A 13008-nucleotide genomic window follows, 5' to 3' on the forward strand; every position below is an offset into this window, starting at 1 on the left:
GAATGATTGAGTTACTTCTGCAAAATGTATTTCAACTAAAACATGTCATTTGAACATACATACCTGATGACCACAAAAAAAATAGTGACAAGACATTAATTTATTTCATCCATAAAAATTGCCAGCAGTCTGGGTGTTGATTTCATAAGTGACCAAATGGAGGGATGGTTTTATCTCGTGCATTGCAAAATCTAATACTAATACAATGCCCCCTTTTTCTTTTTAAATATGGTTGAATGTAACATGTTTGGATTAATGTATAAAGAGATGAGGGGCTGGGGCTGAGGTGCACGATGATATCTCGGTGGTAACATTTTGAAAGCCATCTTATGGATAAAGCAGGCAAAATTCATCTATCGCAGACCGCGTTGTCCTGTGGGCGACATTGTAGCAGAGCTCCCCCTCAATGACCTCTGACCTCTGGCAACAAGGGTGTCAACAGCCAATCCCGGCAGGGATAGCCAGAGTCGCCTAACAACAATCCCTAAAACACAGATGAACACAGAAGGCATTAACATATATGTTATTCATGTCTCTTCTTGTTTGCTCATGATACCCAATACATGTATATGTACATTTTATATTCCTAAAACTGTTAATTAAAGTTTGTTATGTAGAATATCCTAGTCTGTTAAATTTACTATTTTGTGTGTGTGTGTGTGTGTGTGTGTGTAGATTTGATTTTTTGGGTTAATTTTTTAAATAGTCAAAGATTTGACACAATTCATGCAAAATGACAAAGTTTCTGTTCAGCTCAATTCAATTGATTCATTCAATAAATGCAGATTCGTGGCATTGAGACACACGAGTTAAATTGATAAATGTGTGTCTTTTACTCAGTTCAGGTTAAAATTATACCAAGTAAATCTTTTTCAAAAGGGAGTACTCTTTAGAGGAGATTCAACAATTACAAACAAAACAATACAAAGACAATGATTACATTACACAAATCTGGCAACGAGCATTTGGCAACGAGATTCAATCTCTTTCGGAAAAAATGTGTGAACCAATTTGATGTGGTGATTCATGCCTTACAATGCTGTACAGCATGCACAATGAAAGGCTTCTGATGGTTCTGCATTCCCTCTTCTCTTTGGTAACTGGCTGGCAGCTGTTGGTAAACTTCTATCATTGATGTGGTGATTCATGCCTTACAATGCTGTACAGCATGCACAATGAAAGGCTTCTGATGGTTCTGCATTCCCTCTTCTCTTTGGTAACTGGCTGGCAGCTGTTGGTAAACTTCTATCATTGATGTGGTGATTCATGCCTTACAATGCTGTACAGCATGCACAATGAAAGGCTGCTGATGGTTCTGCATTCCCTCTTCTCTTTGGTAACTGGCTGGCAGCTGTTGGTAAACAAATTCTTTCGAAGATCATTACTGCAGTGTTTCATGCTTAAAAACAATATATTCCATACATACCCAATCACGCTGGGAAACAAAGTGGCCTGAAGAAATGATGTATATTTGCCCCTATGGCAGGCATGCTGATGAGGACAATGGATTAACTGGTGTTGAAGACTGGCGAGCGCTCTGGCCACTTGGACTGGATCAATCTGCTAACGGTGGAGCGGTGTATCCTCGCTGTGTCCCGTCCACAACCAATATTTGGAACCCACAACTCCCAAAAAATACCAATGTGACTGGAAGATATAAGAATTGAATATCTAAATATCGGACCCTATTGCTATGCTGAAAACACAATAGCTCATTAGCTGGTAATATAAAAAGTTACTGCCGTATCTTTCAGTCTTACTATGACACAAACCTAACCTTGTGTACATCTCTATCTAAACCAATGAACAAGTGCGTGTTTATGAGTGTGTGTGTGCGTGTGAATGAGAAAAAGAGAGAGAATGTGTGAACAGCATGTCATGTTCATTATGTTTTCTTTGTCCTTCCCTTTTCTTGGCTCTATCATTACTGGCGTTTAATCAAGATACAATTCCCTCTTTAGAATGCTAATACTAATATGCAATTCATTTTTATTTCTTAAAAAAATGGAAACAGAGAAAGTGGGATCAATCGCAGAATGACAGGAATAGCAAATACTGTGATCAGATTTGTGGAGGTATTTAAAGGGAGGCTCCACTGTATGACTCCCATTTATCTCATACAATTAAAAAAGTGTCCTATTGATGGATACAGCTGACAAAATCAATGCATTTGCATGCTGAAGTCATTCCTGCTTTGATTACAATCATTCTGGTTTGAGCCACTTTCTGGCACAAGAAAAGAAAAAAAAACCTGTTTGAAATGAGTAACACTGACTTACCTCTGCACTGTCACTGTAAACCTATGGTCGTCTAGTCTGCGACTGAAAAATCCAAGGTCAGACCACCCATTGTTTGTCTCCCACTTTGTGCACCTCAGCCCTGGTGTCTCAAATGGTACATCACAAGATGTCTGATCCTTGGGCCCAAGGTTAATAAACAGGCAGGGAAGCTATATAGGGCATGTGTCAAACCAATATTTATATAAATTACCACCCCTGGGTAGCACAACTCTTGCTATTAATTTCCACTGGGAAGAATATATTCGAATGTCTAATCGTGTGATTGAAAGGAGATTAAAGAAAACTTAAAATAACACACAAACAAAATACCACTTTTAACATTTTCATTTTACATTGAAGCAAAACCTATTGTTACATTTACATTTGAGCATGGCGAGGAAAAATTTCATCATGTTTGAGGGTCATTTATGTGTGAGGTTTTAACAAAATTTGGATTTTATTACTATTTCATTACTTCTTGAATCAATGATGACCCAATGAGTAAAGTAGTTGGGGGGGGGGGGGGGGGGGGTGGGGGTGGGGTAGAGACAACAAGCCATACATCCTCAAACTGTACAAGTATAAAGAAAAGTTTCTAATTTCATTTTCAACAGATATACAAGAAATAGACTGTGCAAAATGACTTAATTACTACATGTGTGATACTGGGTTCACAATTTTGGGGTAACTTTAATTTCAAATGAGAACAAAAGCAAGTTCTCCATAGTTAAAAAAAAAACATAGCGATTGTAAATCTGGCATACATCAGCAAACAATTAATTGCAGTAAATGTATTATGCATGCCCTACATTCTTTGCTCGTGTGTTTTCTGCTGAAACCTTTCCAGAGTCAAAGTGTCCACATTGAAGATGCATCTTCTGGAACCTCAAAATTTTCAAAAGCCTAATAAAATTCCTTATGTCAAGTGCAAAAGATGCAACAATTGAAGTTATAAATGAGCTCCCTTGTAAACACTCAATTTCTTTCAAACGCAAGTGTGTTTAAAAAAAGAATTTTGTCTCTGTTAGTGTTACCTTATCATGAGCAGACAAAATTTAGTCCCAGTCAGACTGTAGTCGATGTACATGAACTCATTTACAAGATATGTACACATGTAAGGAGATACTTAATTTATTTCATTGTTGGTCTCTCAATTAACCATAAAAAATATAACTTTAACCCTTAGGCTGGTTGTCGCGACATATGTCGCGCTACTGGCTCAGTCTGTTTGGTCGGTTCCGATTAGGCCAAAAAAAAAAATAGGTGTGGTTACGGTAACATAGCCAAAAAAAATAGGGTAGGAAGGTAGGCAATCACTTTTTTTTTAAAACTTTTTTTTCGAATGTGTACAAATTAAACCTACTTGACAGGGAAATAAGTGTGCGACTCGGGCGATTTTGCTTTCATTGCGTTTTCTGAACTGGTTTTTTTTTTTTTTTTGACAAATGTAATAAAAAGTTATAGGGTCGGCCCCTAAAAATAGGGTAGGTCGGGTTACCGTAACCACACCTATTTTTTTTTTAGGCCTTACCTCCCATGGATGCGAAAAGCTATATGACCGGTTTATTATTTTTTTTTTTGTCTCTGTTAATTCACCTGTGGCTATGTAACATGTGTTACAGAATTGCACCAGTGTAAGGGTTAATTACATTAGAGACAGACAGTGTTAAATACTATTATGTATTGACTTACTGAATACTACTAGCGTCAATAACTCTTCTGGAATTGACTGTATCATACTCACTGATATCAGGTCTCTCATACTCATCTGTGTAAAAGCATGTTGGTATCCTTGGTCACACAAGTTTTCCTGAAAATGAACTGTTGCTATTAGTAAGTGTAAAAGTTATGCGGGACAGTCCCCAGGCACCTTGCAGAAGATGTATAATAACATTGATCATCCAGTCATTGATATGCGTGAAGTAACATTACAACATTTAATTGCCTTTTATTTATTATCGCTTTACTACAACTCACACAAAAAAAAATTTTTAACAAGGGTCAACCTGACACACAGTGCTGAAATTCAACAAAATTGGGCACTAGCCTTTGGCAAGTACTTCTCATAATTTACTAGCCAGAGAGCAAATTTTAGTATTTTTACTCGCCAAAGCAACGATTTGTTTGAGCAACTTTACTCGCATTTGGCGAGTAGATATAACATTTCTACTCACCATTTGTACTAGCCATGGCGAGTATTTTACTCGCCACTTTCAGGCCTGACACACATACCTTGTTAAAAACAATGTTTCTACATAACTTTTTTTGGTGAGGGTTATAAAATAGTTAACTCATTTCAGTTCTCCTTTGTAATAATCAGTGTAGAGAAGCGTGAATCACAAATCTTTCCTGGAAATGAATCAATGCTATAAGTAAGTGGTGAAGATATGTTGGAGCAGTCCCGGACACTTAACAAAATATTGTATACTTAAATGCTCATGAAATTGTAAGTATGTGTGAATCAAAAATTTTTTTTAATGTTATCTCACAAACACAACCCTAAAATTAAAAAAGGTCAACCACTCATACATCATACGGTTCAAATTTAAGGTTGTAAAAAAAAACAGTGTTCGGTCATAAATGTGTCCGGTTTGTGGGGTTTTTAAACTAGTGAATACCCCTTGCTGTGTATGTGACAAACCATCCACAAATGCTTCTGTCCACGAGTAGCACTCCCTTGCTTTTGAATCATAATCAGGGCCATAACATCACGAAGCAATATTAAAAAGCATGTGTGGATTATTTACTGAGCTAAAAGCAAGGGTATGCACTCTTTCAAAAGCCACACAAACACATTCTAATCATTTTATTGATTTGTTTTACTGTTTCACAACAAATATGTAAGAAAAGTCTTCATTAACCTGACACAATGAATACTAGAGTTATGGATTATTCAGGAAATAATGTCATGATACTCACTAATTTCAGTTCTCTTGCACTAGTCTTTGACTCTGTAGAACTGGAGGGGTAGACTGGGTCACAAGCAGTTTCCTGAAAATGTACCATTGCTAGTATTAGTGAGCAGTCCCTTGTCATATATATGCAACACTCCAGATGAACTGTATATCATCAGTATATGTACCGGGCAAGCACAAATTCTGCCATGTGACTCTTGAAAATACTCACCCGGCTTGCAAATTTTTGGGGGGGAGATTTGGCCAATCCTGCTAAAGGCAAAGTTGTTCCACTTTATTCAACCAATACAAAAACAAAAGAGTTATTTCAAGAATTTGCGTATTTAAAAAATTCAAATAACAAGTCACAAAAGTGCAATTATCATATCAATGTAGTTTTAGTGCATTTATAATACTTCTTCCACAATACAAGTATTCTCCATGCATTTTTATTTGTGATGAGCAATTTTATGAACCATGCAATTGCAATGTAAGTTAAAAATCCTTGTTCATAAATTGTTGACAAAATTATGAATACAGAATAACTCACACTGGTAATGAACTGCAGAAGGACTAATGCGCCCTATAACTTTCACTCAGTCACAAACTGACAAATTTGCTATGTGACATTACTTCCTTTAAAAAAAATTAGTGTCACCCTTTCAGTTATTCAACAAGGCGTCATGTATGTGTGGTCAAAACAAATTCCAGGTTATCAGATATATTTTCATCAATAATAGATATGGAATGACTACACTGACCAGATCATTACTTTCTTCACAGACTTTATATATATATATATATATATTTGCCACACACAAAGACCACTGAGCTCTTGACAGTTACTTTTTTCACACACACACAGACCCATGCACTGTCATCACATACCTTTCTTTCAACCTTGTTGACTTTTTTCTGTGTAGATGTCTGCAATATATTTGTAACATCATCTTCCATATCAAGTTAGCATGTTTCTAAATCACGAACAGCAGCATATCCTCACCAACACACACACTTCACTCCTACAGTGAATGAGTGATGCAACAATTATTATATCAAATTCAGTCTGAAGTTACCAAATAATGCAGACTTGACATCATTCTCAAAACTTCTGCAGGCTACACATAAAGTTCATTGATCCATAGCATTGTCTTGTAGTCATAATAGTTTTTAATACATAGCTGAAATTAAGAGATTGGTTTGGTAATATAATTATACACACACACACACACACACACACACACACACACACACACACACACACACACACACATTAAATTATTGAACAATCGAATCCCAAACACAATGATGTTTTAACAACAAAAATGAAGAACGGGGAACAAATTTCAAAATAAATTTACCTGGTGGCAGTTGGACATGACCAGATAAGAAGAAGCAATACAGAATACTTTGCAACGGTTTGTGTACTTGCACATTGCTGCAGTTGCTGCAAGTAAATACCTGATGGTATGAACTAATTTCGACAGTCAACACTTCGTCATTTCATCGCCAACCTCACCAGTTGTCGAAAGGTTTCGAAACAGGACAAACGAAACCACATGCGGAAACGTCCCATTGGAAGTAACCGAAGTAACGCACAAAATGTATGCAGAAACTGACAACAGTTCTTGTATTGTTTTGTATTTTATTTTTTGTTAATTTGTATCCACACATGAAGAATCTCTACATAAAATGTTGATCTAAAATTGCGAGCATCATTCAAAACTCATTTATTTTTCATGCGCGTACTCGCGTACTATACAGGTGCGCTCGCACTGCTTGTGTCGTCTGCTACGGACGAACGGTCTTTCCGCCGTAAAGAATGGAAAGAGAGACAAACACAAAGTAAGCATAATATGTATTTGCTTCTTGGTTTTACAACTATCGTTCTATTATTTTTCAGATACATGTTTAATGCTTGTATTAAAAAAAAAAAAAATGTGTTCATTATCTGATACTTGAAGAAAGGATAGGGCCTAGATCTACAACTTGTACAAGTGCTGCTGTCTTTTCAAACACAACACCAAAACTGCGTTCACACCCACCCCGAACAAATTAAAACTAACATTTAACAGCTACACTTAAAAATTACCCTTATTGTGGGAAGTGCTCCTGGTTTCAAATATCTTCTGCTGGTGCCGCAATGCCATTTAAAACCAAAGCAATCACCTTCAAAGTGCTCCGAGCAAAGACGTTTTTTGTTTGCCACACATGTACTGCTGGTGGGCTGACACAGTTTCGTGGTCTGTGTGAACTGTTTCCACGCTTTTAAAACTTCCACATTTCTTGGAAAACGATGCAAACTTACGTTTGACGACTTTTTTACAACCTTGTTGTTGCAGCCCCAAGCTGCACAGCCAACCATGTTGGAGTCGTTTAGTGCAATGTAGCAGACGACGCTTCGTGTAAATTTCTGATTGGTTAAAATATAAAACCGGAACTCAAAGTACCACTTGTTCTTTGCAAGTATTAAATCAAGAACAGATAAGCAGGTAAATCTGAAATGGGTTCAACACTTTTAAAAAATCGTAGTAAATCAGAAAACACAGTAAACGTTGGAAAAATCGTCCAGTATCGCTTCTACAGGTCTATACTTGGACAAAACATAAAGCAATTCAGTAAAGCTGACACTTCAAAATGTCTGTTTAGTTACACTTTAAGGAGACAGATTGAGTCTTAGCCAATATTTGATTGTACAAAACATACGAAAACTACAAGAACTGGAACTGATTGGTGAAGTATTGGTCATCATGTCTAAATTCAAATTCCAGAGATCGGAAGCAGAATCAAACTTAACAAAATGGGTAAGTTAAAGAAAGAACGAAAGAAAGGCAGAGACAATCAAAACTTGACTACATGTAAAAAGATCGAAAGAAAGAATAAAATAAATGAGAGCACAAAAAAGGAGAAAGAAAGAACAAATGGGAGGGGGAAAAAGAATGAAAGAAAGACAGAAAGAGAAATAAGATGAAAAAAGAACAAAGGCGAGGAAAAGAAAGAAAGAAAGAAAGAAAGAAAGAAAGAAAGAAAGAAAGAAAGAAAGAAAGAAAGAAAGAAAGAATACAGAAACTACAAAAAGGGTAGTTCATGGACACACAGAGAGATAATCTCCAGAAACTCATCCCTCCTACATTATGAGACATCGTCTGCCAAGATTCCCACTAGGACAAAAAGGCGTTCCTACGTATGATGCGTCGCTATGGCAACGCCTTGTCAGAAGGAATACACTAAGGAGATCAAAATGATCAGAAGAAAAATAAATGAAGTAAATCTACCGTGAGATGAACGACCCATTATTATATTTATGCTGACCGTTTACTGCACAATCTTCGTCGAAAAGCGTGTAGTCTGCACGCTAAGGCATTTTAACCCTGATGGAATAAGAAACATGATGAGACAGAGAATAAGATCAATGTTTGTTTGTTTGTTTGCTTAACGCCCAGCCGACCACGAAGGGCCATATCAGGGCGGTGCTGCTTTGACATATAACGTGCGCCACACACAAGACAGAAGTCGCAGCACAGGCTTCATGTCTCACCCAGTCACATGATTCTGACACCGGACCAACCAGTCCTAGCATGCACTAACCCCATAATGCCAGACGCCAGGCGGAGCAGCCACTACATTGCCAATTTTAAAGTCTTAGGTATGACCCGGCCGGGGTTCAAACCCACGACCTCCCGATCACGGGGCGGACGCCTTACCACTAGGCCAACCGTGCCGGTCAGAGAATAGGTGATTGTGGAGGATGGTGGTACAGGCAGAAGGCTGACAGAGAGAAAAACAAGCCGCGTCAACAACAAAATCCAGGCCAAAAAAAAATAATAGGTGTGGTTACGGTAACATAGCCAAAAATAATAGGGTAGGAAGGTAGGCAATCACTTTTTTTTTTTTTAACTTTTTTTTCTAATGTGTACAAATTAAACCTACTTGACAGGGAAATAAGTGTGCGACTCGGGCGCTTTCGCTTTCATTGCGTTTTCTGCACTCGTTTACTTGTTTTTTTGGGGTATTTTTTTGACAAATGTAATAAAAAGTTATAGGGTCGGCCCCCAAAAATAGGGTAGGTCGGGTTACCGTAACCACACCTATTTTTTTTTTTAGGCCCAATACATTTACTGATTTAGTCAATCTGTCGGCCTCACCAAATGACACTGAATGCATTGCTTTTTTTCCACCAAGACTAGTAAGTCGTAGGCTGGCCGAAACCCTGCGACCGAAATAGCCCTGATACATTGTCTTTGTAAGCTACGGCAAGCCAGCTAAAACAAATTTCATAAAAACAAAAAAGGTTAAATGTTTAGAACGTGTAATTCAGAACAAAACAACACGTTCACAAAAACCTCGACCCGACGGCCTTGGACAAATTTGCCTATAACGGGGTTTTATGATTTTTAAGCACGTTAGAAATCCAAACACAACTTATGTACATGTCTATATTTTTGGATTCAGGAAATACTCCCAACTGATTTCACGACAAGGACTGTGCCTGTAATGAACTCTGACACATTTTATGTGCACGTGAAACGCGCAAACACAGAGGGGAAGCACACACGAGGAATCAACCGCGGAGTGGGTGACGTCCCCATTCGTCGCTTCCCATCTCGCCGCTTCCCATCTCGCCGCCAATTATCTTGAGTTTTGCAAGAGGGGCGATTCGCCGCTTCCCATCTCGCCGCCAATTATCTTGAGTTTTGCAAGAGAGGCGATTCGTCTGTCACACACACACACACACACACACACACACACACACACACACACACACACACACACACACACACACACACACACACACACACACACACACACACACACACACAAACACACGCACACACACACACACACGCACGCACACACATACACACACACACGTACGCACACAATCCAGTACAGAACAAAAACAGTTTATGACGTTGCCACACACATATATACACAGACATCGTTTTGTCTATGCTAAACTGGAACTCGTTGTAAAAAATACATTTTCCTCCCCGACTGGTGGTCGCGACCCGGAGAGCCGTGGTTGTGAAGTGACTTTCACAGAACAGAAATTAGGTAAACTCAGAAAAAACTCAGGTAAACGTGTTATTTTTGTATAATCTGTTTGCACGAAAAACGTCAAATTCATCGCATGAAATACACGGGGGCGAGATGGCACTGCTTGGGGGGGAGGGGGGGGGCGAGATGGCACCCTTGACAGTTTGAAAGCAAGTAGACCGTGAAGACGGCGACTACAAAGCGGCGGCTAGATGGGCGGCGGCGAGTCGGTACCTCGCCGCGGAGTGAGCAAGCACGTTTGATGATTACATCATTTCAACCACCGGGTGATTGGCTCACGTAAGTGTAGCCTATGCGATCGCAACTTTGTCTGTCTGTGCGTGCGTATGTGCGTGCGTGTGTATGTCTGTGGTAGAAACTTTAACATTTCGTCATTTGAAGACGTCACATTATGACGTAAGAGGGTTAGACGTCACGCGAAGGAATTACTGAAAGTCTCGGTCATTGTTATTTTGAGCGGGCCGAGACTAGTTGGCAGTCGTGTCCCTGTAAGTAGGCTACATGCAGACAGACAGATCTAGATCTAGTTTTGTTATTGTCTTTCTATCTCATTGCATGTATGCAAATCTGACGTACGTCAGTTACGTGCCTGTCACAACCGAATCATCAGCGTCGAATATGATTTTCTGCGCCTGTAATGTACGTAGGGCTTTTCGATTTTTCAATTCAAATCAATTCAATTCAATTCAATCTGAATTTAAGATAAACAGATTTGTTTTTGAATAAACATTAGAAGTTTGAGAGTTTTGTGCACGTGGCCCAAAAAGAAGTTTCGGAAATTGTGAGAAGCTCTATATCTTGGCAGTTCTTTTCCGTAACCGAGAACAAGTTTGGCAATTCAACAAAATGAAAGTTTTTGGCGATTTGAACTAAATTTCGGCATTTTTCCGACACACGAGACCAAACAAGATGAAGAAGATGTTTCCTGGGAGGGGTAAGGTTGTTAATAGTTGCCATCACAAACAGAATGGCGTGACAATAGCCATCTTGGCGTGGCCGACGCTAGCATTTCTCGCGTGACTCGTAAATCTCGCGTGACCTCAGGGTGAGAACGAGACCGAACAACTCCCAGACGCTGCGACATTAAGGTCACAGGCGATGGGAAATCAGGACGTGAATTCGCGCCATTGTTGTCAGTTATTGTTGATGATTCTGTTACGGGCAGAAGAAATTGGCTTGATTCCCGGGCGGGGTTTGGGTTTTCCGTGAGCCGTCAACACTGACGTCGAACTCTTCAGTCTGCTTTATATCTATTTCATTCATTCCTTCTCTCTGTCATTCTTTTCTTCTGTCCTTCGTTGTGTTCTGATTGCACACAGAGAAGATGGCTTAGTCTGGAGGCGTCAACAAGTCAAACTCTTCTGTGTCTGCTTATCTACATTTATTTCATTCATTCATTCTCTCTTTTATTTCATTTTATTCTGTCGTTCATTGTGTTCAGTTTGCACACATGGAAGCTGGTTTAGTCTGGAGGCGTCAGCAAGTCAAACTCTTCTGCCTGCTTATCTATTTAAGTGATTCCTTCTCTATTTCATTCATTCCTTCTCTCTGTCATTTATTTGTTTCTGTCGTTCATTGTGTTCAGATTTCACATAGCGAAGCTGGTTTAGTCTGGGGTTGTCACTTTTTCTTTTCCTTTCTCATATTCTGGTTCGTGTAGTCGTCCTTGACATCAGTCAGTATGGATGAACAGAGGAGAGGCGTGCCTGTGACACTCCATTTCCGCAGTGGACCCCCTCCCCCTTCCCCCTTCCTGGTTCCCCTCCCCTCATCTCCCCTCTGCTGAGCAAACCATAGCGACTGGGATTTTCCAACATCGGTGCATGCATTAACTGTATATTGACGTAGTCAGTAACGTCAAGTGTTACCGTAACTTTTCCCTTTAACGATGACGACAGCCAGCTTAACAGTTTAACAGTTCCTGTGACGTTTCCTTTTATCTATGGCTGTTGCATTCTTCTGAAGCGAAACAAAGTTCAAGAAGACGTCACAATGCGATAATAATTGCGCCAAGAAGAAAATGCTATCACTTCTTTGGCATGTCAATGACAAAGAATTTTGAGAACGAAGTTTGTCTCGGTGACTTCGTCATATGAGCAGTAGACCATCTCTCGTGAGGTCCCCACCAGGCTGTACATTTATTGGCATCACATAGCTTTAACAAACAAATGAGTAAAAAGCTTCCTGAGCCGACTCGTTTACAAGGTAAAGACTTTGCCTTTCCGCTTTTTCACTGGCCATAGCTACATTACGCACGCATACCTATAAATACCTATTAAATGATGAAGAACACTCATCAATCGCATGACTTTAAATGTGAATAGTTTCTAAAAACAGGCCGAGAAGAAAAACACAGAATAATATCAACGCTGACGGGCGCTGTGGCGGGGTGGTAAAACGTCGGCCTCTTAATCGGAAGGTCGAGGGTTCGAATCCCGGCCGTGGCCGCCTGGTGGGTTAAGTGTGAAGATTGTTTCAATCTCCCAGGTCAACTTGTGTGCAGACCTGCTAGTGGCTTACACGAAAGCACAAGACCAAGTGCGCACGGAAAAGATCCTGTAATCCATGTTAGAGTTCGGTGGGTTATAGAAACACGAAAATATCCAGCATGCTTCCTCCGAAAGCGGCGTATTGCTGCCTAAATGGCGGGATAAAAACGGTCGTACACGTAAAATTCCACTCGTGCAAAACACGAGGGTACGTGGGAGTTTCAGCCCACGAACGCAGAAGAAGAAGAAGAAGAAGATGAACGCTATATCGGTCGCGCCTTGAGTTCT

The 13008-nt window shown here is 39.5% G+C and overlaps 1 long non-coding RNA gene across 1 annotated transcript; it reads right to left on the reverse strand.

Annotated features, from left to right (window-relative positions):
* Window positions 1–3608: 3608 nt before the first annotated feature.
* Window positions 3609–6371, reverse strand: LOC138946067 (uncharacterized). Its single transcript, XR_011449188.1, has 3 exons — window positions 6062–6371; window positions 5199–5270; window positions 3609–4089 (listed from the first exon to the last, which is right to left on the reverse strand). It is a non-coding gene; the product is annotated as an uncharacterized lncRNA (long non-coding RNA).
* Between the last annotated feature and the right edge of the window lie 6637 nt (window positions 6372–13008).

This window comes from Littorina saxatilis, linkage group LG13 (genome assembly GCF_037325665.1).
Source record: "Littorina saxatilis isolate snail1 linkage group LG13, US_GU_Lsax_2.0, whole genome shotgun sequence".
Taxonomy (NCBI): domain Eukaryota; kingdom Metazoa; phylum Mollusca; class Gastropoda; order Littorinimorpha; family Littorinidae; genus Littorina; species Littorina saxatilis.